Source organism: Ipomoea triloba, chromosome 11 (genome assembly GCF_003576645.1).
Source record: "Ipomoea triloba cultivar NCNSP0323 chromosome 11, ASM357664v1".
Lineage (NCBI taxonomy): Eukaryota > Viridiplantae > Streptophyta > Magnoliopsida > Solanales > Convolvulaceae > Ipomoea > Ipomoea triloba.
Window position 1 is genome coordinate 17,194,287 of NC_044926.1, and position 26,287 is coordinate 17,220,573.

The following is a 26,287-nucleotide window of genomic DNA, read 5'->3' on the forward strand; positions in this document are numbered from 1 at the left end:
AGGGACAACTTCAACCCCAAGAAAATGATGAAGCGAACCCAAATCTTTTAATGCAAAACGACGAGACAGAAGACTCACAAATCTATCCAAAAAGACCACATCATTTCCAGTAAGAACAATGTCATCGACATACACAAGAAAGTAAGTTACCACACCATGCAACCGATACACAAACAGAGACGCATCAGAAACTGATTTTTTAAACCCAAAATTAATCAAGAAGGTAGACAACTCCAAATACCACGCACGAGGTGCCTGCTTCAACCCATACAACGCTTTTTTTAACTTACAAATATGACCCGGCCGACTAGGATCAACAAAACCAGGTGGTTGGTCCATAAACACGTCTTCATGGAGTGTCCCGTTCAAGAATGCATTGTTGACGTCCAACTGTCGAACTGGCCACTGATGAGTTAGAGCAATTGTAAGAACCACCCAAATAGTTACTGGCTTCATCACAGGGCTAAAAGTTTCGTAGTAATCACGCCCGGGTTCCTGCAAAAAACCTTTGGCCACCAACCTGGCCTTAAATTTAGCAACACTACCATCTAAGTTGCGTTTAACACGAAAAACCCACTTACAACCAATTGTTTTCTGCCCACTCGGTGGAACTAAATCCCAAGTTTCATTCTTCTGTAGAGCTGAATATTCAGCGTCCATAGCTTGTCGCCACAACGGGTGTTTCAACGCTTGAGCAACATTTGACGGTTCCAAGGCAGCAGGTAACGGATGGGTACTGGTAGCATTGATAAAAGCATCAGAATAATATTTTGGATTGGGGGCACGAAGTCGAGTAGACCGGCGTGGCTGAAACTGGGGCTGAGATTCAGTGGTATGAGAGGAAGGGTTAGATTCAGAGGTGCGAGCTGAAGGGTTAGGTTCAGTGGGTTGAGTCTGAGTAGTGGTATGAGTTGACTGACTGAGAGGACTACCATGGGACGACGCGGGAGATTGAGATGCAGCAAAGATGGGTTCAGTGTTCATCTGTGGAGAAGGAGTTAGATTTTCTAGAGGGGCCGCCGAAGCACGTGGAGAATAAGCAGTTGAATTCTCAGTAGTAGGATGGCTATCGTGACCACTAAAATTTGGCATGGGTGGGAGAACCAATGGTATAGTATATGATGGAGTTAAAACACTACAAGGTAACTGTGACCCAGGGTTGTGGTTAATTTTAGACGCAATAAATTTTCCAAAAGGAAATTCAGTTTCGACAAACTGAACATGACATGAAACATATATTTTTTTGGTTATCGGATCAAAACACTTATAGGCAGCTTGAGACACCGAATAGCCAAGGAAAACACATGGTTTGGACTTCGGTTGAAGTTTGGAAGAGTTATAGGGTCTCAACCACGGATAACACAAACAACCAAAACACTTGAGTTTTTTATAATTGGGAACCCGGTTAAACAACTTTTGAAAGGGAGAAATATTACCTATGATTGATGTAGGCAATCGATTAATCAAGAACACCGCGGTTTCGAAAGCATATGACCAGAATGACGTAGGCAAAGCCGCTCGACTGAGTAGTGACATGCCTGTTTCAACGATATGGCGATGTCTTCTCTCAGCCGTTCCATTTCGCTCAGGAGTTTGGGGAGGAGTTGTGAAATGTGAAATGCCACAAGAGTTGAAAAGTGGAATGAGCTTAACAAACTCACCACCATTGTCAGAAAAGACTGAGATAATAGAGTAGCCAAAAAATTTTTCTACTAGTCGCTTGAATTGAGGAAAAATTATGCTAACATCAGACTTTCTTTTTAGCGGATACAACCATATATATTTTGTAAAATAGTCAACAAATATGACATAATACGAATAACCATCTACTGAAACATCTTTCGTACTCCAAACGTCTGTGTAAAGCAATTCAAGTGGCTTGGAACTTTTTAGGGAATTCTCAGAAAATGGCAGTTTATGACTCTTGTGACAACTACATGAATCACAACTAAAACTACGAACATTAGAGGGCTTAAAACTCAAATTATTTGATCTGGAAATATACTCAAGTGTTTTGTTTGAAGGGTGGCCTAAACGATGATGCCACTCAGAAATATCAGACTTGGTGGTAAGATGAAGTTGAGGCGAAGGCAACACTCCTGAGACGTAAACATCATTGATGTTCTTTCCCTGCATTAGGCACGCCCCCGTGTGAAGATCCTTGACACGAAAAGAAAAAGGGAAGAATTCAACCGAAACATTGTTAGTTTGACAGAGTTTGGCAACTGAAACTAGATTACGACGTAAACTTGGAACACAAAGAACATTGGTAAGGGAAAGATTTCTAGAAGAAGTGGGTAAAGTTGTGCTACCAGTATGGGTTATAGATAAGGAATTACCATTACCGAGGTGCACTTGGTCAGGTCCGCCGTACTCAGAGAAGGTTGGCAGCGACACAGGACTAGTCGTTGCATGGTGAGACGCTCCGCTATCAAAAAGCCATGACTGAGTTGGCGATGTACCACTTACAGAAGAATTAACAGAAGGTCCTGAGGCATAATTATGAGATTGAGGAGTCTCGAACACATTGTGTTCACGAAGAAATCTGGCAAGCTTCCTACAAAATTTAGTTTCATGGCCCTGAAAATTACAAAAGCGACAAATTATATTTTGGCGATAACCTCCATTGTTGGACCTATTTCCATTGCCACGCCTGTATCTGTAATTCCCTTGACCACGATTTTGCATAGCATCACGGTTACTTTGCATGGCATCACGATTGTGAGTTGACGAACTTTGCTTTTGTGTGACATTAGCAGTAACCAACAAGGATTGGCGTTGCTCTTCGGAATTCTTTAGCGCACGTTCATGGTCAGAAAGAATGTTGTTAAGATCACCATAAGTAAGTCCTGACTTTTGTACGCGGATGGCGGGAACAATTGATCCGTAATCGTCTCCTAATTGGCTGAGAACATAGGCAATGAGATCATTCTCACTGACTGGGCTTTGGGCAGCTGCTAAGGCATCCGAAATCTTGCGCATGTCACTCAAATATTCAGCAATGGTTCTATTTCCTTTTGGGTTGTTGGTTAGCTTGGATTTTAGATAGATAATACGTCCCTGTGAGTCACTAGCATAGCTGGTCGAGAGTCGTGACCAGGCTTCAAAAGCAGTGTTAGCCGATGAGATTAGAGGCTGAATGGTCTCCGAGCAACTTCCTAGGAGAGCACCAACTATGATGCGATCCTGTCTATACCACGCAGTGTATTCTGGAGTGACAGCAGTGTTTGTCGCATCGGCAAATTTGGTTGGTGCTTTCGTTGTTCCGTCAATGTACCCATAAAGGTCATGACCAATGAGTGTTGATGTCACCTGACATTGCCATACAGGAAAGTTGGACTCGGTTAACCGGATGGGAAAATGGGTAGGGGCATTCAAATGAATGACAGCAGGAATGGGAGTTGTGGTGGCCATTTAAGAGGCTGTTGGATAAAGGAAGGGGAGGAGGATCAAGTAATCTCAGTGGAGAAAAAAAGAGGCTCTTGATACCATACGGAGAAGTAATCTAATTCATTTATTAACCAAATAATGAATCCTATTTATACAAGAATATAATAACTAAATGCCAAAGATACAGCACAACTATCAGACTAATAATACCTATTCAAAAGGAGACAATACATAATAATAGAATGACCAAAACAAATCTATAGACTTGATCAATGTGAGACATCCATAATACCCAATACCCCGGTCTTGGGGTTAAGCCCCTTACTCATCTAGTAAGTAAGAGGCATATGTATCTTTGCTATGGAGTGTAGAAAGATGCCAACCTCTCCTTACCCTGCATGAACTGGAGAGTGTTTCTAATCTAGTAAGTAAGAGGCATATGTATCTTTGCTATGGAGTGTAGAAAGATGCCAACCTCTCCTTACCCTGCATGAACTGGAGAGTGTTTCTACTGTGCTTCGAGGTAAGGTCACGCATGACACAAGTTGGGTGCTAAAGAACATCATTGAGTTGCACCAAGGCAACTAGATTGGGGTCTACTTTGATTATCTGAATGCCCCAATCACTACAAAAAAAAAAAGTGTAAATAGCAATAGAATGATTTCGTCGCTAAATAGGAAAAATCCGTTGCTTTAGTCTGTCGCTAAAAGGCGCATCGCTAGAAGCCTAGAACTTAGCGACTGAATTTTTTTTTCCGTCGCTAACTTTAGTAACGGAAATATCTGTCGCTAAACGAAAACAATCCATCGCTATTTTCCTCTCGGAAACGATTGATGACAAAATTTGTGAGAGAATAATGACGGAAATTCCGTCGCTAAATTTAGTGACGGAAATTCCATCGCTAAACCAACAAAAAATCCATCACTTGTGACGAAATTTATAAGGGAATAGAGACGGAAATATCTGTCGCTAAATATAGCAACGGATATTTCCGTCGCTATTTCGTTGTCATTCTTTGTTATTGTTATAAGATGTTTAGCTATGAATTTGCTACGATTTTTGTTCATTGTTAAATTTTTTATTTTTTTTTAAAATGCCACTATTTTATATCGCATACCTGTATTAATCTATAATATAGTATTTCAATAATATAATCGCAAAATATATTATATTAAGAAAAGTTTCACAGTTGATACAACACAAAGAAAATTGAAATACAGATTATTTTAATTTCAAATGTTAAAGGCTATCATAGTTCATAGCGAACTTCATGGTCTAAGCTTCCACTAGCAAGTATATCAAAATGCAATGGATGAAACCTAACCTGAAATAGTTAAAATAGAATCTTAGATAATAAAAAGGAAAATTGCATTCAAAGTATTATGCCCCATGAGCCTAAGCAATTCTGTGAGTCCCATGAAAAAGGTGTATATGTGGATTAATAATCTTGTCGCTATGTTTTGTATTAAAAAATAGGAGAAGAAAATTAAAAACTTGGCAAGAAATATTAGAAAACACTAATAAAGAGTCACAAGATTGGTTCTTTATAATAATAGAAATAAATGATTGTATAAATGCAATTAATACTATAGAAGCATATTTAAAAATATTATATGAACAATATAAGTATTATATCTGCTAGAAAATGGAAGCTTTAGAACATATAGCAGCAAAACCTTTACAATATAGTAGAGATATTAACCAACATATTATAAGCTGTAGAATAAGTGTAGAGATCATAAAACAAAAAGATGAAGAAATACAAGGATATATAGAAGAAAATAAGAGACTACAACAACAAATAAATTATTTAAATAATAGATTAATTGTAAAAGAGGAAGAAATTAGACAAAAGGATGTAGAAATAAGAATACTAAAAGAAGAAAAATTAAGAATAGAAAATCAAAAAGATAGAGAAATAAGAGAATATAGACAAATTATAGAAGAATGTTACTCTCAAATCAACAAATTAAATTATGGATAAGGGAAAAGAAAAGGTAATAATGGAAGAATCAGGAACACATTATCAAATGGTTACTTATGAAGGTGGAACAACACAAACCTTAACCTTTAAACAAGATGTCTATGAAACGTTAAAAAATGAGAAATCAGAATTAACTATTAATAAAATATTTAAAACTAAATGGTTTGATAGAAATAAAGATATAAGATATGTAGTACAAAAACATGAAAATAATATTGATATTACAACTATTAATGGAAAGGCAAAATTAAATTTGATAACAGATGATATATTAAAAAGGGAATTAGCAAAATTATCAAGAAAAGAAGCTAAGAGATACAAGAATGTTTATTTTGGAGCAATAGAATTCACTATAAAAGCATATTTTTAGAAAAATGTAGATACACCTATAGAAATATATATAGCTGATGATAGGATAAGAGGAAATATATTAGATGCTTTAATAACAGTAGTAAGAGGAAATCTAATTTATCAAAAATTAAAATTTACAGTACAACCAGATTTTAGTATATCGTTAGAAGATGAACATAAAGAATTAGCCTTAACTCTATATTATAGATTACAAGGAATTGATATGCCTCCAGGAAGTAAAGTAATGAGTATAGAAACAAAAATGATTTATGCTTTAACAGGAAATCACCAAATAAGAAAACAACAGGAAATGGAAATAATAGTACCCAAACTATACCAGGATATTTTAGAACCTATAGAACATAAACACAACTCTAGAATTACAATACCAGAAGATATATGTATGGATTTTGAAAATAGAAGACTAACACCAATATCAAAATTAATACCATTAGTAGAAGGGTCTAAGCTAAGTTTTCAAAAACAAATTATATCAAGACCAATGGAATCAGGAATTAGACAATTTATACCCAAAAAATTAGATTTAATAAATAAACAACATGAAAAACTAGATAAATTAAAAATAAACGTAACAATATTTAATAGAATGATTGTAACAGAGGGAATAGCAGTAATAACTACGGATACTAGTAATAGTTTTGTCCATATAAGTAAGATCAATGAAAAAGAATGTATTACAATTGAACCTCAAATATATAATTATCCAAATGATGAAAGAGAAATAATAGTAACTAAGTCAATAGTTTTAAAATTTAAAATAAAAGATTTAGAATATAATATTAATATAGGAGTACTAGAATATGATAGCCCTTATGAATTGCTACTAGGAAATGATTTTTTAAGCACTATAAGATATAAAATAACAAATGAAGGAATTGAAATCAATGATCAAGGAAAAATTAGATTTATAAATAGAATATGAATATATCAAAAGAAATAGATAAAAAGGAAAAAGAATTAAAACAAATAAAGAGCATAATAGAAGAAAATTTAATAGTTTCACAATTAAAATACATAGATTATATATCATAACAAGAAGAAATAGAAAATGAAATAAAAATATTAAGAGAAAGAACAAAGGAACCAAGAAAAGAATGGATAATACTTGAAGGAGGATGGAGAAAAAGAGTATATAAAAATGAATAAGATAGACTTAAGTGATAAAATAGATCAAATATGGAATGAGATAGTAATAAAAGAACAACTTGAAAATATAATAAAATTGTTAACTGAAATCAAAGAAAAACAAAGTAAAATACAAGAATTAAATATACAAGAAATTGTAAAAGAAGAATTGACTAAATTATGGAATATATCAGAAGTTCCAACTTTTAAAATGATATTAGAAAAGATAGATTTACTAGAAAACAAAGACAAACAAAAGCAAAAAATAGAAGAAAGAATAGAAAGTTCAGGAATAAATAAAGAAACAATAGACCTTAAAAAATTAGAAGAAAAACCAGAAATAGTACCTATAGATGCTTGGAGAAGAACTAAAGAACCAATTATGATAGATATAAGTAAGATGAAACCTCAATTAACAGAACCCGTAAAACAAACTATAGAAAAATTAGCTTTATTAAGTAAAAGAGGAAAATTTTAGAATCATGGAAGAAAATAGTATAGCAACATTTCTCGCAAAATATGGAAAAGAAATATTAGATAAAGAGAGATACAAGTATGAACCAATAAAACAAGAATCTAAAATGACTGAAAAAATAAACCAAAAAGAAAAAAGATAAGTATTTATAGAAAAAACAGAATATACAGAATTTTTGTCATTAAAAATAGAAAAACAAGCACAACAAATAGAAGAATTAAAAAAGGAAAATAGTAAGTTAATAAAAAATTCTAGTAAAGACCGGATAGATAAATATAAGAAATATAAACATAGTTATTATGACACTAAAAAAGAATTAAAAGATACTAAATTAGAATTAAAGCAAATGAAACAAGAAATGGAAAATTTAAGACTAGAAGTAGAAGATTTAAGAAATTCTATGAAAAAACTAAAAGGAAAAGATAAGATAAGAAGTGATACTAGTAGTGTAGATACTTGTAGTGATGATAGTAGAAAAGAAATAGAAAATAATGAGAAAGATTTAAAAATAGTAGGATACATAGAAGGATTAGTAGAAGAAGAAGAAGAAGATGATACAGAGATAGTTAAAGAAAATGATCAAATTATAGAAGTACTAAGAAAAATGAAATCAGTCAATGCTATAATAGAAGAGGAACCAACAAGCGATATAGAAGAAGAGTTTGACCAAAACAATAATAATATAGAAACTGATGCCGAAACAGAAGATATAATAAATGAAGATGCTAATGATTATCCTGAAGAAGAATTAGTAGACCCAAACTTAGAATTAATCAGCAAAAGAAAAACAAGACTACCAGACCACATACCAATAGGACAACAATCTGAATTTAAAGATTTTGTAGGATCTATGAGTCAAGGAGTAAATTTAAATGGATATTTTCTAGACTTAGATAATGTTTATGATGAACAAGAAATTAATAGAAGAATACATGACTGGAATTTAGGAATGTTTATAGCACTAATGAACTCAAATTACACTGCAGATCTTGATTATGTTTATGACTTAATATCAAAAACTTTAATAGGAAAAGTAGGATTTTGGTTTGAATCTATAACAGTTCAATTTAGAGCACAAGCACCTAGTTATGCTACAGATTGGAAATCTATGTTATCAATATTTGATATAGTATTAAAAAGAGAATTTTTAGGAGAAAGATGGTTTGTATCACAAGAAAAAGTAATAGCAGAAAGAAAAACCGAAATAATAATGAATTTAAATAATATGAAATGTTGTAAAATTAGTAAATTACCAGAATATACTATAAGCTTTAGCAAATTCTTTTATGAAGCAAGATTTTCCCAAGAAGAAGGTATAACATATCAACAATTATATTATGATCATTNAAAGAGAAATAATAGTAACTAAGTCAATAGTTTTAAAATTTAAAATAAAAGATTTAGAATATAATATTAATATAGGAGTACTAGAATATGATAGCCCTTATGAATTGCTACTAGGAAATGATTTTTTAAGCACTATAAGATATAAAATAACAAATGAAGGAATTGAAATCAATGATCAAGGAAAAATTAGATTTATAAATAGAATATGAATATATCAAAAGAAATAGATAAAAAGGAAAAAGAATTAAAACAAATAAAGAGCATAATAGAAGAAAATTTAATAGTTTCACAATTAAAATACATAGATTATATATCATAACAAGAAGAAATAGAAAATGAAATAAAAATATTAAGAGAAAGAACAAAGGAACCAAGAAAAGAATGGATAATACTTGAAGGAGGATGGAGAAAAAGAGTATATAAAAATGAATAAGATAGACTTAAGTGATAAAATAGATCAAATATGGAATGAGATAGTAATAAAAGAACAACTTGAAAATATAATAAAATTGTTAACTGAAATCAAAGAAAAACAAAGTAAAATACAAGAATTAAATATACAAGAAATTGTAAAAGAAGAATTGACTAAATTATGGAATATATCAGAAGTTCCAACTTTTAAAATGATATTAGAAAAGATAGATTTACTAGAAAACAAAGACAAACAAAAGCAAAAAATAGAAGAAAGAATAGAAAGTTCAGGAATAAATAAAGAAACAATAGACCTTAAAAAATTAGAAGAAAAACCAGAAATAGTACCTATAGATGCTTGGAGAAGAACTAAAGAACCAATTATGATAGATATAAGTAAGATGAAACCTCAATTAACAGAACCCGTAAAACAAACTATAGAAAAATTAGCTTTATTAAGTAAAAGAGGAAAATTTTAGAATCATGGAAGAAAATAGTATAGCAACATTTCTCGCAAAATATGGAAAAGAAATATTAGATAAAGAGAGATACAAGTATGAACCAATAAAACAAGAATCTAAAATGACTGAAAAAATAAACCAAAAAGAAAAAAGATAAGTATTTATAGAAAAAACAGAATATACAGAATTTTTGTCATTAAAAATAGAAAAACAAGCACAACAAATAGAAGAATTAAAAAAGGAAAATAGTAAGTTAATAAAAAATTCTAGTAAAGACCGGATAGATAAATATAAGAAATATAAACATAGTTATTATGACACTAAAAAAGAATTAAAAGATACTAAATTAGAATTAAAGCAAATGAAACAAGAAATGGAAAATTTAAGACTAGAAGTAGAAGATTTAAGAAATTCTATGAAAAAACTAAAAGGAAAAGATAAGATAAGAAGTGATACTAGTAGTGTAGATACTTGTAGTGATGATAGTAGAAAAGAAATAGAAAATAATGAGAAAGATTTAAAAATAGTAGGATACATAGAAGGATTAGTAGAAGAAGAAGAAGAAGATGATACAGAGATAGTTAAAGAAAATGATCAAATTATAGAAGTACTAAGAAAAATGAAATCAGTCAATGCTATAATAGAAGAAGAACCAACAAGCGATATAGAAGAAGAGTTTGACCAAAGCAATAATAATATAGAAACGGATGCCGAAACAGAAGATATAATAAATGAAGATGCTAATGATTATCCTGAAGAAGAATTAGTAGACCCAAACTTAGAATTAATCAGCAAAAGAAAAACAAGACTACCAGACCACATACCAATAGGACAACAATCTGAATTTAAAGATTTTGTAGGATCTATGAGTCAAGGAGTAAATTTAAATGGATATTTTCTAGACTTAGATAATGTTTATGATGAACAAGAAATTAATAGAAGAATACATGACTGGAATTTAGGAATGTTTATAGCACTAATGAACTCAAATTACACTGCAGATCTTGATTATGTTTATGACTTAATATCAAAAACTTTAATAGGAAAAGTAGGATTTTGGTTTGAATCTATAACAGTTCAATTTAGAGCACAAGCACCTAGTTATGCTACAGATTGGAAATCTATGTTATCAATATTTGATATAGTATTAAAAAGAGAATTTTTAGGAGAAAGATGGTTTGTATCACAAGAAAAAGTAATAGCAGAAAGAAAAACCGAAATAATAATGAATTTAAATAATATGAAATGTTGTAAAATTAGTAAATTACCAGAATATACTATAAGCTTTAGCAAATTCTTTTATGAAGCAAGATTTTCCCAAGAAGAAGGTATAACATATCAACAATTATATTATGATCATTTACCAACACCATATAATACAGAAATAACTAAGGAATATAGTCAATATGAACCAAAAGAAAATACCTTAGGAGAAAGAATTAGAGTATTAAGGTCATATTTAATGAGAAAATGTGAAGAATATAGGATACAACAAAAGATTTAAAAAGATAAGAGGAAAGGATTAAGAGAAATATGTGGATTTACAGAGAAAAGATTAATATTTGGATGTGATAGAGACTATAAAGATAAGAGAAGAAAAAGAAAATATTCTAACAAATATAGGAAATTTAGGAAAAATAGAAATAATGAATCTTATTATAAACCATATTATAAACCTTATAGAAGATATAAAAGGAAAAAATTTAGAAAGTATAAGAATACCCCTGAAACTAGAAGAAGATTTAGATATAAGAGAAAATTCAGGAAAAGAAGAAGAAATATAAAACCATTAGAAGGAGAAAATAAAAATAAAAAACCTTATGAATGTAGATGTTGGAATTGTAATGAAAAAGGACACTATGCTAATAAATGCCCTAAGCTAAAACAAAAAGGAATAAAATATATTAATACTACTGAATTTATAATGAATCTAGAGCAAATACAAGAACAAAATGATCAATGGTATGAATATGAAGTATTTTATATCAGTGAAACAGAACCAGAAGAAGAAGAAAATATTAATGAATGTAGTAATAATGAGAGTAGTGAGGATGGAAGTTCGGAATAATGGATACGCATAAAGGATGGTTAGTTTTATTACAATTAGGAATAAAAAACATTGAAAGAAACTTTATTGAGAGGATGATAACCTTAAAAAGAGTAGAAAAAATATTAGAAGAAAAATTAGGAGAAGATCTAAGAGACAAAATTATGGAAAATTATTATAACTATTTACTTTATAGATGGTAGTAGTTTATATAGAAGCATATGTAGAATACAAACCTAATAAGATGGGAATACAAAAAATATTTATAGATAGTGGAGCAGATATATGTTTAGCTAAAAAAGATATAATAGCACCATACAGATGGAAAAAATCAAATAGACATAGAATAAAAGTCTCAGGATTTAATGAACATAATAAAGAACTAGATGTAGTAGCTGAAGATGTAAAAATCATATTAGACAAATTAATGATTAAAATACCAATAATATATCAAGAAAATAATATGAAACACCCTTTATTATTAGGAAACAACTTTTTAGACTTTTTTAAAACACAAGTAATAAATAGTGAAACATTAAGTCTATTAACACCCTGTAATAAATGGATTATACTAAAAAGAATTTTACCAGTACATTTTTTAAAAATATATAACATTAAAATAGAAAGAAATAATAATTTAGAACAATTAAAGAAAAAATATTTAGAACTATTAAAAATAAACTTTGGAGAAAACCCTATTACCTTATGGGATAAAGAAAAAATATATGCCGATATAAAATTAATAAATTATGGATTATAAGGTTTGTAGGAGTATAAGGAATTTCTTGTTATGGATTATGTAAATAAATTGGTTAATATACAAGAAATTCCTTATACTCCTACAAATTCTAACTAGCCTCCCGCCCCGAAATTGGTTAATATCCTATACCTCATGGTATCTAACCTTGTAATTTGTATTTCAATAACTTCTATTTGTTGAGCGGATTGGTTTATTTGTTCAGTTTCTTCTCTTAGATTTGCTTCTATCTTAGTAATGTTTGTATTAGTTTCTTTTATTTCTTGGGAAAAATTATGGATTATTTTGTAATATTTTTCTTGATTCTTGTTGTGTATTACCTTAAGAATTTCATGAGTCCTTTTTATTTCTACTAAGGCTTCTTTATTAATTTTTATTGCTCTATCAAGTGTTTTAATAAGTTTTCCTGCTCTAAATTTACTACTCATGATTTTAGTCTGGGTATTCTAAATTCTTGAATCTTGCTGTAATACGTGTTAATACTGCTCTTCTTTGTTCTGCTGCTAGTTTTTCAAGTTCTACTATCTTTTTATCTAGTTTGTTTAAATTATTTATTGTTTGTTTACATTTATCATAATGATAGTATTTTCCTGTCTTATTTTCACAAAATATATATTTAGTTCTATGGTAATTAATTACTTGATACCAATCTCTTTTCTCCTGCTCTAATTTATTTTTATTATTAATAATTTTATTCCATTCTTTAGTAAAATTATTAGGACTATTACTAGTTGAAGCTTCTCCATTATACTCCATACTAATATTTTCCAAGATCTTCTTAAACCTTAAAAAAGGTGGATAAGTTACTAATTATATCTAATATACTCAAGGATTTAATAAAGCAAATAATATGAACAAACATTATAAAGAAAACACAAATCATCTTAGAAATAAACATCATTGAGTTTAAACATCTATAACCTCCCATCAATTTCTAAACAACATACCCCTTCAGATATTACTCTTAAAAATCATCAAACAAAGTCAGCTTAGCTCTTACCTTGTATAGACGTCTCAAGTCACCGGATACTCAACCCTTCCTGCCCTTCTGCTCCCTTGACTGTTCACTCAACTACGGGATATAGGCTAGAAGCTGGGAGTCCTCCACGGATCTTCTTGATATTTCCACACAATTTATCAAGCTTTCGCCAACAGTTGTTTAATAATTTTTTCTAGAGTTTTTCTCTTCTAAGGGTAGTATGTTTATACTCTTGATAGTTGGTTATAGAAGAAAGAAAGTTTAGAAGGCCATAAGGAAACACAAGAGATTGAACTTAACTGATAACTTTTTTCTTCTTTTTTTTTCACAAAGAGGTTCTTTATATAGAAAACCTCGTAGGAAACTTACAAAGTTTTTACCATTCCTAAAAGATAACTACTACAAGAAAAGTCTTCAAACTTATCTAACAAGTTACAAAAAGTCTTCAAACTAGTACACACTTAGTACAATTATACAAGATCTAACTTATTACATCAAGTACAATAAGATAACTACTAAGTACAATAAGATAAGTTCTAATAAAGTCTCTTTATTTTGCTATCTACATTTTTGTCTTCTAGCATTTTTGTCTTCTTGCTCCATTGTTGATAAGGGATTCTTTCTGGATCTCCTTTTTGCCACCATCTGATAATAATATTTTGCCACTGATCTTTTGTTGAAATTTATTTCTTCTCTTGAGATTTTTCCTTTAATACTTGCTAATAATGATAATTCTCCTGAATTTTTCGTCAGGACAGATCTTCCTTGATAATATTCTGCTAATACATCCATTGGACCAGATAATACGCCACTTGGGTTAGAGAACCTTGATAATATTTTGATGCCATGATACGCCATCGCTAGGCCATGATAATATTTTAATATGTTAATACGCCCATTGGGCCAGAGAGCCGTTGGCTTACTGTAGTTTTTAGGCTACATTGGGCCAGTTAATAGCTAATAATTGATAATACACCTGATGTTACATCAGGCCAGTTAATACTTCTTCAGAATGGATCTTCAGAACTTGGGATCGCCTTGGCTGTGACCTGCTTTTTCCTTTGCTCGATGACATTTGTATAATATTCGATAGTAACTGGATCATGCTTATGTTCTAAATTTTTTAATTTGTTATGCATTTCTATTAAATATGTGGGATCACTGGTTATTACTTCATAATTATTATAGTATAATGTTATTATTTCTTCTACTTCTCCTCCTTTGCTATGTCCTACTACACAAGCTTTTTTATTCCTTAACATATCTTCAATTCTTGATTTTAATGTTACTACTCCCCATGCTCTCTTTTGACTCATCCATTCTTTGAATTTATCCAGGGTACAGGGGATTTTCATATTGAGGCTATTATTATCTCCTTCTATTGTAGTATTTTTTCTCATTTTAAATAGTTGACATATTACTATTGGTTTTCCTAAGAAGTCTGTAGAGGCATCAAAAAATTGTATTCCAAAAGTTCCACTTCCAAATGTTTCCATCATTTTTAATAATGAGTCTCCTATTATTGTTGGTAATTTGCTTATATTATACATGCTTTCATCTACTATTATTTTATCAATAAAACCATAAGTAAATAGTTTATATACTGCTGTATGGTTGGCTTCTTCGGTACATAAAAATCTAGGATATTTTGTTACTTTTCCTACTCTTAATATGGAATTATTAGACTTATATTCATAAAATTTATTAATAACTTCATAGGCTTCTATTACTTGAGAGGGGTACTTAATTTTATCTGCCATGGTGAAAGGAATTTTAGTGGTGGAAGATTCTGGTTGGTTGATTAATTTTGATGAAAAAGTTTTTAGGGGTTCTAATACTGCTTGTACTGGTGAATTAATACTGGGTTCCTCTTTATATTCTCTTAATATATTAATAAGTTCTGCACACTCTTCTAGAGTTTCTAATATTAATTCATGTTTTTTAGTAATTTCTTCTATTGTTTTCTTCATTTTTCACTGAAACTTCTACTACTTGACATTTTTGTACCTGCTCAAAAAATCAGCTAACACATTTTTAGTTCCTGATATAGGTTTAACAATAAAATCTAACACATTTTTAGTTCCTGATATAGGTTTAACAATAAAATCATAATAGCAAAAGAAAGATTGCCAATATCTCCTAATAAAATCATAATAGCAAAAGAAAGATTGCCAATATCTCCTTCTGTTTAATTAATAGCAAAAGAAAGATTGCCAATATCTCCTTCTGTTTAATTCTGGTAATGGATCTATTTTATTCATAATAAAGGCTCTAACTTGAGTATTATCTGTTCTTACTATAAATTTTAAGGCTCTAACTTGAGTATTATCTGTTCTTACTATAAATTTTGCCGGTAATAGATGATAATGAAATCTTTTTATTCCTAATTTTACTGCTAATACCTCTTTCTCATTTATATGATAATTTTGTTCATTAGGCTTCCATGTTCCTGATCCATATCCACATATTAAAGATTTTTCCTTGTCTATATCTTCTTTAGTATAAGCAACTAATACTGCTCCCCATCCTACATCACTAGCATCTGTATATAATTCTAGTTGATCATCTTTTTCTGGTAATCTTAATTTTGGTAGGGATTTTACTTTTTGTTTTATAGTTTTAATAGCATTAGTATGTTCCTCTTTCCATTCAAATATATTAGATTTTCTAATTAAATTTTGTAAGGGTTTTCTAAGTGTTGGTAAATCTTTAATATAATCTGATGCATAATTTACTATTCCTAAGAATTGTTGTACTTCTTTTTTATTATCTAGTTTTTCTTTAAAATCTTTTATTTTTGTTACTATGTGTTCTTGTAATTGTAATCCTTCTCCTGAGACTATGTATCCTAAATATTCAACTGTATTTTTAAATATTTCAGATTTCTTTTCAGATAATAAGATTCCATGTTTTCTAACAGTTTTTATAAATTCATTCAAATGTCCTACATGATCTTTTAAAGTATTACTATATATTAAAATATCATCTACATATACTATACAAAATTCATTTAAAGGTCTAAAGACTTGATCCATTCTTCTTTGATATATTTGTGATGCATTTTTTAATCCAAAGGGTAATACTTTCCATTCATGTTGTCCTTGAGGGGTACTAAAAGCTGTTAAAGGTTGAGCTTCCTTAGTAAGTTTTATTTGCCAAAATCCACTTTTACAATCAAATTTACTAAACCATTTTTTACTAGCTATTCTGTTTATTAAATTTCTTTTATAAGGTAAAAAGTATCCATCAAATATTATTTTCTTGTTTAATTCTCTATAGTCAATTATCATTCTAGCTTTTCCTCTTTTTTGTTCACTATGTTTTCTTACTAAAAAGGCAGGGCTACTATGTGGACTGCTACTTTCTTTAATTATTCCTAATTCTAATAATTCTTTTATCTGTATTTCAAATTCATTTTGGTCAGTTGGACTATATCTTATAGGTTTACTTCTTATATCATAACAGAAAAAAATTCCCGCTTCCGTATTAAACATCCCGCGGAAAATCCGTCACTAATCTGTCTCAAATTTTTGCGCGAAAATTTACTGCTAATATTAGCTACGTATTTAATGAAAATTTTTTTCTGTCATACTATCCATCGCTAACTTTCAATTTTTTGAAAAAAAATTCATCCGTACTAAACTGTCGCTATTCTGTTGTTAAATTAGCAACGGAATGAATCCGTCACTAAATCCGTCGTTATTTCCACCTTTTTTTTTGTACTGAGGATTTCTTCACCCCTTTCCTCCAGGTCTTTTTACAAAACCATGAGGTGCACCGTAGTCAAATTGTCCTGAACAAGCATCATATTTTAGAATGTTTTCCTCATATTTGTAGTTGGTATAAGATCCCTTATACTATCGAGCTATTCCATTATATTTTTCATGGTTTGACCCTTGCTCTCAAAGTATGAGGGTGGGCTTATGATGATCCATTGTTAGAGCTTGACTTGCAACATCCTAAGTTTCATCGAGAACAATAAAGGATGGAAGAATAGGTTCATTTCTATTGGGTATGATGGCGAACTCTAGGGCCCAAATGAATGGATATTCCAATATCAAATACACATATACCCAAGTTGCCAAGTTTCTAAAGAGGCGGGTTGAGGCCATTAGCTATGAGTTTTATTAATATCACATATTCTAATCCACAAAGGACTATGCACTTATGCAGCAAACCAATTTACAAGGCTAGTGTATGTGTAGACGTCAAAGATTATCCCCTAGGCAAAGGATAATCCACAAGGTTGCCCCCCACCAGTTTGATAAACTAGTCTATGCTTACTTTAAGTTTTTGAAAAATGTCTAGGTAGAGGACGTTGGTATTACTTTTGGTATCAAGCAGGACATGCTCGATTTCAATGTCGATGATATCCATGGTGATGACCATTGTGTTATTTGTGATGACGATCAACTTGGCCTTTTTTGTAACACCCTCAATTTCCTTATACAAAAATATGAGTATTCTTTTCATTTGTATAATTTAGCGGAAGCATACCAACGAAGGAAAATGGATGTTGTGCACTTCAGATATTTATCTTACACCCAAACGCACAGGCTAAAATTGATTTAATAAAAGTTAATTCATTTTCCAAAAACAACCCTTAAGTTGTCTAAATTTCCAAGTTTAGACTAGAGGTTTGAATATTCACGCTCATGCTCCATATATCATGCAAGTCTTTCCTGTAACAAATGGGATAATAATCCATGTTATTCAAGATTTTATATAATTGAATATTTAAGTATATAAATATACTTCTATGTTTCTACGAAATAATATATATGGTAACCATAATCCATTCCACAAGAATATATGGATAATAATATCCTTAGCATAAATTCATTTTCAATATAGATAAAATATTTGTCAAGGACTTAATTTGCTAGACTTAATAGTCGAAATATAATTCCATCCTAAATTTATGCATTGCTAAAGGCATAGTAAAAATATTGCATAATTTAAAACAAAATATTATGCTTAGGACAAATATGCATAAAATTAAACATTAAACTCATATATTCTAAACAAATTGCATAACTTAAAATAATTTTTAATATGAGCTTTCAAAGTATATAATTAATATCCAAACACGAATATGAGTCCAAACCAAAGAGACCCAACGTTTTTAATAATGGCATAATGGATATATACTTTGAAATTCCAAACTTTCAGCCCATGGTAAAATGTTTTAATGATTAAAGATCAAATTTATGAGAAATAGACTGAATTTACAAATTCTAACATATCAAACCAAAAGGATATTTTTAAGTGTTGTATAAGATTTTTCAAAAAAAAAAAAGGTGTTGTATAAGTGTTGTAAAAAAGAATAATATTTTTTTTTATTATAGGAAATTGGGGGGGGGGGGGTGTTACAGTTACAATAATAAATATAAACTTATGCATCATTTAACACTCCAAACATCTATTTCTAAATTGCTAATAAGAAGATTTAATATATTACAATTATAATATAAAAAAAAATTTATTTTGTAATAAAATTATTAATATATTTATTAAAATTTAATAAAAATAAAGTACTAAAAATGAATTTATGAATTTATTACTTAAAAACTCACGTGTATATATATTTTGTTTCACACCACTTGTGAAACTAAGAGTAGTTTTGAGCATCTCAGGCTATCGAGTTTGCCTGCTGTCTATGGTCGGCGTTGAGTTTTGTGAGCTTTTTGATTCTATTCCCCGGTTTTGGCCGGTCTTGTTTGTTTGAACTCTGTTTTGGTTTAATGAATTGAAGTTTCTTGTTTCAAAAAAACTTTTGGCTAGCATGTTCAAGTCATCAGACATATCAATTTTGGGCTAATCAAACTTTTTATTTTATTTTATTTATCAAGCTAATGAATGAAGAGATGAGAATCATGTAAGAATTGAATAGTAAACACATGAAAATGAACAATGAAACAAACAATTATCAAAAAATTGTAAATAGAGGGACTTGGACTTACCCACTTGCGTATAGCTGTTATAGTGATGCCTAGGATATAGACCATGTAATGTCTCAAAAGGAATTAAAGAGACCCTACTAAGTGCCCATGCCACTCTCGTGTACATTGAGCTCTTAATTAGCTTTAAGCTCTATTTTCATGGTGGCTCAAACCAATTGAAAAAATTCATCGAACACGAGGCGTTCAATCTCCTTCAATTCCAACTCCCTTTTTTTAAAAGTAAAGTTGAACTAGTGAGAGGTGCGTCAATGATGTTGCTCCATTCTCATAGTGACAACCCCTTATCCATGTACCTCTTGCATAATTGGGCTCAAATTGTGCAAGAGTCCATTTAAATCACCAAGCTCACAACTAGAAATATCATTGAGTCATTATACTATTTAATATTGCAATTAAAATCATATATTTTTTTGAGTACTAACTGACTCTGTTGCAATTAAAATCATATAGCATCCATATATAACAAAAAGTTCAATAACAAAGAACAACACAATCTTGAATTTGAAACAAAAATGAATTACAAGTTGAAATGAACTTCAATTTTTCATTAAAGGTTGATTATTAAATGAAGAGATGTTTTCTCCTTAGAAAAACTTAGAGAGAGAAGCTAAAAATGAAAAAGTGATATAAAAATAATCGCCAAGACTTATTTATACCCTTCAATTTGTGTCAAAGAAACAAACTCAACAAATTCTTGACATGTGATCACGGTCTACCTCTCGTCCGAGATTTAACAGTGATCACTGGGAGCTGCAACAGATTTTAGACCTATGACAATCCCAGAAAACTTTTTGATTCCCGGCCTCACGCTGACGCTCACAGCTGGAATCAGAAAATGCTTTGGGAAGGTGACTGTCATAGCCACGACCATGACTATGACCAGGAGCATCCCTAACCTTTGCCTAAGCTCCGATATCGCTCCTTGACTCGCTTTGTGCCCTTTTGCCCCTCGTTTTGTGCTTCCTTATCTCATTTTCACTTGCAAATTGCCTCCCTTACATGTTCACGCCTTTGCACAGTCTTCCTTACCTACAATAAAAAACACTTCAATTATGAGCGGTTTTCATCTCAATGACCTTAAGATTCATGCAAAATGAATATTGGGATTAAATGAGGTGCATATAGAGACAGTAAGTGAATGATTTATTATGGGAAAGAAGATAGCTTAAATAGCCTGCATACAACAACTTCTAAGCTAATAATATGGAGACTAATTCTAACAAAGCCAGACAAAGCCTAACCACACAAATAAAACTAAACAACGTGAACTAATCTACATTACTCCTTTACACGCCCCCGCAAGATGGTGGATCCATCGGAGACACCCAGCTTGGAACGATAACCTTCAAATGACCGGCGCGGCAAGGATTTGGTAAACACATCAGCAATTTGATCTTGCGTGCGAATATAGTTAACTAACAAGGTACCATTACTAACAAGATCACGCACAAAGAAATAATCCAAGGCTATATGCTTCATTCTGGAATGATACACAGGGTTTTTGCAGACATAAGTGGCCTCAACATTGTCACAGTGCAATACCGGTGGTGTGGTGAACCGTACCCCAAGATCGAGCAGTAAATTCTTTAACCACACAACTTTAGCCGCAACATTGGCAAGGGCTCTATATTCTGCTTCAGTGGAGGAACGAGCCACGACCTTCTGTCGAACAGACCGCTAAGAGATAACATTTGAACCCAAGTATACAACATAGCCCGTAGTTGACCGACCACCATAATGGACACCACCCCAGCTTGCATCCGAGAAGGCTGTGAGGTGCAGCTTGACACCACGGCGTAAAAATAAACCATGACACAATTTACCTTTGAGATAACAGAGCACCCGTTTCACCCCTTGCCAGTGTAGCAATGACGGGGAATTCAAAAACTGAGACAACCGATTAACAACAAAACTCACATCTGGGCGAGTAATGGCCAGATATTGTAAACGTCCAACCACGCGACGGTACAAGGTGCTATCAGCCGGTGCTGCGCCGTCAGCACTATGCAGTTCAACCGCAGACCCAGGTGTAGAAACGGGCTTGACATTTTGCATATTAAACTCTTTTAGAATATTTGTAATATATTGAGCTTGAGAAAGGAAAATACCCGCCTTAGATGATATCACCTCCATACCAAGGAAGTGATGCAACAACCCTAAGTCCTTGAGTGTAAACCGCGCCGCTAGGGAAGTGACAAACCGGTCTAAAAAACTTTGTGAATTCCCTATTAGAAGCACATCATCCACATACACCATAAAGTATGCCAGAACATCATCACATTGATATATAAATAAAGAGTAATAAGCTTTAGATTTTCTAAAACCGAAAGAAATAAGAAAGGATGACAACTCCATATACCACGCCCGGGGAGCCTGCTTCAAGCCATACAACGCCTTTTTCAAATGACACACATGCTTTGGGTGTTCCGGATCACAGAAACCCGGTGGTTGTTTCATGTATACCTCTTCTGATAGGGTCCCGTGCAAGAACGCGTTGTTGACATCCAATTGTCGCAACGACCAGTTAGAGGCTAACGCTAGTGTCAGAATAATCCGTATTGTAGCCGGTTTTGTAACCGGGCTAAATGTATCAAAGTAGTCTTTACCTGGCTCTTGTAAGTACCCCTTAGCCACCAATCGGGCTTTATACCGTTCAACAGACCCATCTGGTTTTCGTTTGACGCGGAAAATCCATTTACACCCAATCAGAGTGTGAGACGACGGTGGTACCAACTCCCACGTGTTATTTCGTAGCAACGCCTAATATTCCTCATTCATCGCGTTACACCAGTTTGGAGACTTGCGAGCCTGAGCTACAGAGGTCAGCTCGAGTAAAGAAGGCAAGTCATGCTTTGTTGTCAAATTAACAAAGTGGGAGTTAAAATACTTGGGATTCTGTCGTCTAACACGCATTGACCGCCTAGGTGGCTGAGTTTGAGTAGTTTCTGTATGTCTGTCACTTGGAGGTAGCGAGTCAGATGTGTGCACTGAGCCACTAGTGCCAGATGGTAAGGATGAAGCCGGCTCAATGTGAGCACTACTAGTTGGCAGATTTTGAGTGCTAGATGGTGAAGAAGGAGTCAGCTGGCCTTCTGCAGACATCTCATACACAAGTGGTGGATCTAAGTCGGCAAAACTACTACATGCCTCACCCAGAGTATTGTTGATAGGGAGAGTTCGTCCACTAGCAAGTGAGGTTGTGTTCTGCTGCCGACTGGAACTCGATATATTAGTAGCAGGCTGGTGATGGCTAGGAGAGGAATGGTTACACGACAGATGAGATTGTGTGGGGCTGTGGGATTGTGTGGTAGCAGGGAGAGTAGTAGCTGTGTGTATGCGTAAGGTTGGGTTATGGGATTGCATTATAACAGGTGTAGCATACTGGGTTTGGGAGGTTTGAGTTGTGTTTATGGGTAAGGGTAGTGGGAAGGATTGACAGAGAGAAAAGAAAAAAAAAATTGCTCGTTAGAGTAAGACTCTGATACCATATAGAGACAGTAAGTGAATGATTTATTATGGGAAAGAAGATAGCTTAAATAGCCTGCATACAACAACTTCTAAGCTAATAATATGGAGACTAATTCTAACAAAGCCAGACAAAGTCTAACCACACAAATAAAACTAAACAACGTGAACTAATCTATATTACTCCTTTACAGTGCACATACTACTAAGCCAAATTATAGCTTATCATCACCTTGAATTCTCAACACATACATCCTGCCGTAAACCCTTTGGAATAACAGAAAAGTTATGGTTCAGTCCTAATGATTGTTATTGCTTTGTAGTGCCTTGTATGAATATTACTAAATGCAAAAGAAATAAGAAAAACATACCACTTGCAATTGGGTGCGCAGAATGACTTAAATCTAGAAGGCTGATAGCACAAGCAATGTTCGTTGAGTCACTTGCCCTAACAATGCATACCTAAAACAAGGAAAGGGAGTGAAAGGTGAGGCAAATTCAGATTATTTCCTTGAAGGCAGAAAAGATAAGTGCAACATATATATCTCCAGCAGCTTATAACTTAGCCTGACATGCTAACAACACGGTATTAGCATGTTGATGTTACAATTTATTCGGCAAATTTCAAAGGCCACGCTCATTACACCTATAGTGAATTCACTATATATTATATTGCTGATATATGGAGGGTCGATGGGGTTATCTTAAACTTGAAAAACTAAGACATCCCCGGCGATCAAGTTGTTTTGTAGGGAAAAACCTTTCCATCCTCCACTTAGGCTATGCCTTTCAGCAAGGCAAGGTACCTGGTCTCCATTTCATTTCCATTTTCATCCACCAAAATAATAGCAGCATTGTGGTTTGGCATGCAGAAATCTTTTGGCAGACCCTATAATTATATATATTTGAGAAGGCACAATTAAGTACAGTTATAATTTGGTAATAACAAGATGCTTAGATTACGTACTTGATCTAAACTAACACCGTATACCCAAGAGATCAGATATGATGATGCATGTGGGCTTACCAACCAAAATCCACCAGTAGTATGAGAGACTAGGAAATTGAGGTGAAAGAAAGATTTGCTTCAAGTTCTCGAGCTCTCCTCATAGGTAAGGAGTTTTCATCCTCCCTCCTACAACCTTCACCTTTAGCCTGCTCAAGAAACAGTGTAATGTATTTGTTAACGCAATTATTCAAATAATTAAGCTGGATGCTGTTGATCTTCACATGAACTGATATGCCGGCCAAAAGAACATTTGATTGGTTAACACAATTTAAACAAGCTGGAATTGAAGTTGCAGAAACTCAAATGAACCAATTTTCCAGAAGAAATACAACATTTTATTGGCCTGGTTAACATAATTCAAATGAATCATTTGACTGAAGAAATATAATATGGACTATTAGAGATATAAGGGTTAGTTGAGATATTTACTCTTAGCCCTAGGTTTTAGTGTTAGTAACCTATGGCTAGGGTTAGTTCTACACTAGTATATATAGCTCTACTTTCTCCTGTACATTTACACACAGAACATATATACGAATACTTAGTTGAGTTTTCTAGATAGGTATTCTATTATTTAACATGTACGAACATTAATTAGCCAAAACAGTCTCAAAATATCTCATTTCATCAAAGTTCTGTTATTAACTTAATTAGAACTAACACTAATCTCATCATTCCACAGTAGTAAGAGGATAAGGTTTTCAAAGAACTGTATTGCAAGCAGGCTAGGGGTATTCAGTCTTATGCATAAAACTTCAAAATGGCATGCATGTATGTTTACCTGGACCTTCTTGGGAGTAGGAGACCTTCTCTTGATCACCTTCTTATTATTGGCCGCCAATGAACTCATCTTCTTAAACTATCATAATAACAAATAATAAATAAAAAATAATAAAGAAAATTTAAAGAAGCCACATACACAAATAACCAAAAATAAAGCTCTGAATACAACTTTCATACAGAAACATCTATTTTTTAATTGTCATAAGTCATGCATGGAGATATATATAACCTTGGAAGAAATGGCCATACAGCAAAGGGAAGCACACACTGGTTTGAAAATGGTTATGTTAAGAGGACTGTTCGGTTTGAAATGCATAGTTTCAGGATGTTTTGATGTGGGGAAGAAGTAAACATGGTTGACATGAATGTTGGAGAAGAAAGATGGACTCTGTGTCACTTCCTCCATTTCAGCCAAATTTTGAATTAAATAACTATTAACTCTTATAAAATAGGAATATCATAAAATAAGATTAATCCAACTAAATCTTAGTTAAAATCTAATTGAATAGTTCTTCCAAAAACATTGTTATATGTATTTAAACACTCAACTTTTATATATATAGAGGGACAACCTAACAAAAGTTGGTCTCAGTTGATAATCATAAAGTTATAGGTTGGTCAGATAAGGTTTTTTTTTTTTTTTAATGCAAAGAATTATTTGGCTTATACAATAAAGATTAAGGGTCCGTGTTTTGTACTCAAGCAAAACAAAGTCAAAGGAAAATATTCATTCTGGTTAACGAGAAAAATGCCCAGTTTGGCAGAAAATATCTTCCTAATTTTTTCGTTGAAAGACATTATTGAAAATCTGTATTTTCGATCTTTCTTCCCTCTCTTCTTTTTAAGTTAGTTTCCGGATTATTATTATTACCACCACAATCACCACTACTACAACCAAACCAACCACCACCACACTACCACAAACACCAACACCACCACCACTTGCACCAACGCCACTGCCACGCCACCACCACCACTAGGATCGGATTTTGGGCTGTGCAAACTGCCCAACAGCACAGGGCCTCAAATTTTAGAGGGCCCAATATTTAATTTTTACCTAACTAGTTAAGAAATTAAAAAACAAAAAGTTTGTAATTAATTTTAAAAGATTCTAATGGAGAAATGGTTGAATTGTGTCTAATTTTTTTTTTATATTATATTATATTATATATTATTATTATTATTAAAAAAATTTATGGTATTGTTTTTAAAGATTGCACTTTTGGTAGGGCCTCATTTATTTACAAGAACGGGGCCACAAAAATCTAAAAATCAGCCCTAACCAGCACCACCACTAACACCAACACCACCACAACCACCACCATCTCGACTGCCACCACACCACCACCACTACACCACCACCATCACCAGATATTATAATAATAAGGGAAAAGGGTCAAATAAGCCCTCCAACTTTACCTAAGGAGTCAATTAGGCCCCTGAACATTTTAAAGTAGCAATTAAACCCATCAACATTATATTTTGATGCAAAAAAGTCCATAAGCCTATTAATGACCTGTGATCACAGGTCATTAAGATTCCGGTCAAAGGTGCGGCACACTGAGGCTATATTCCGGCACAAAACCCAGGGGTTGCCTTCTCCAGTGAGTCACCGGCGACCGTCGAACGGTCGCCCTTGACTTTTGTGCCGGAATATGGGGGCTGAAAATTTGACCGGAATCCTAGTGACCTGTGATCACAGGTCATTAAGATTCCGGT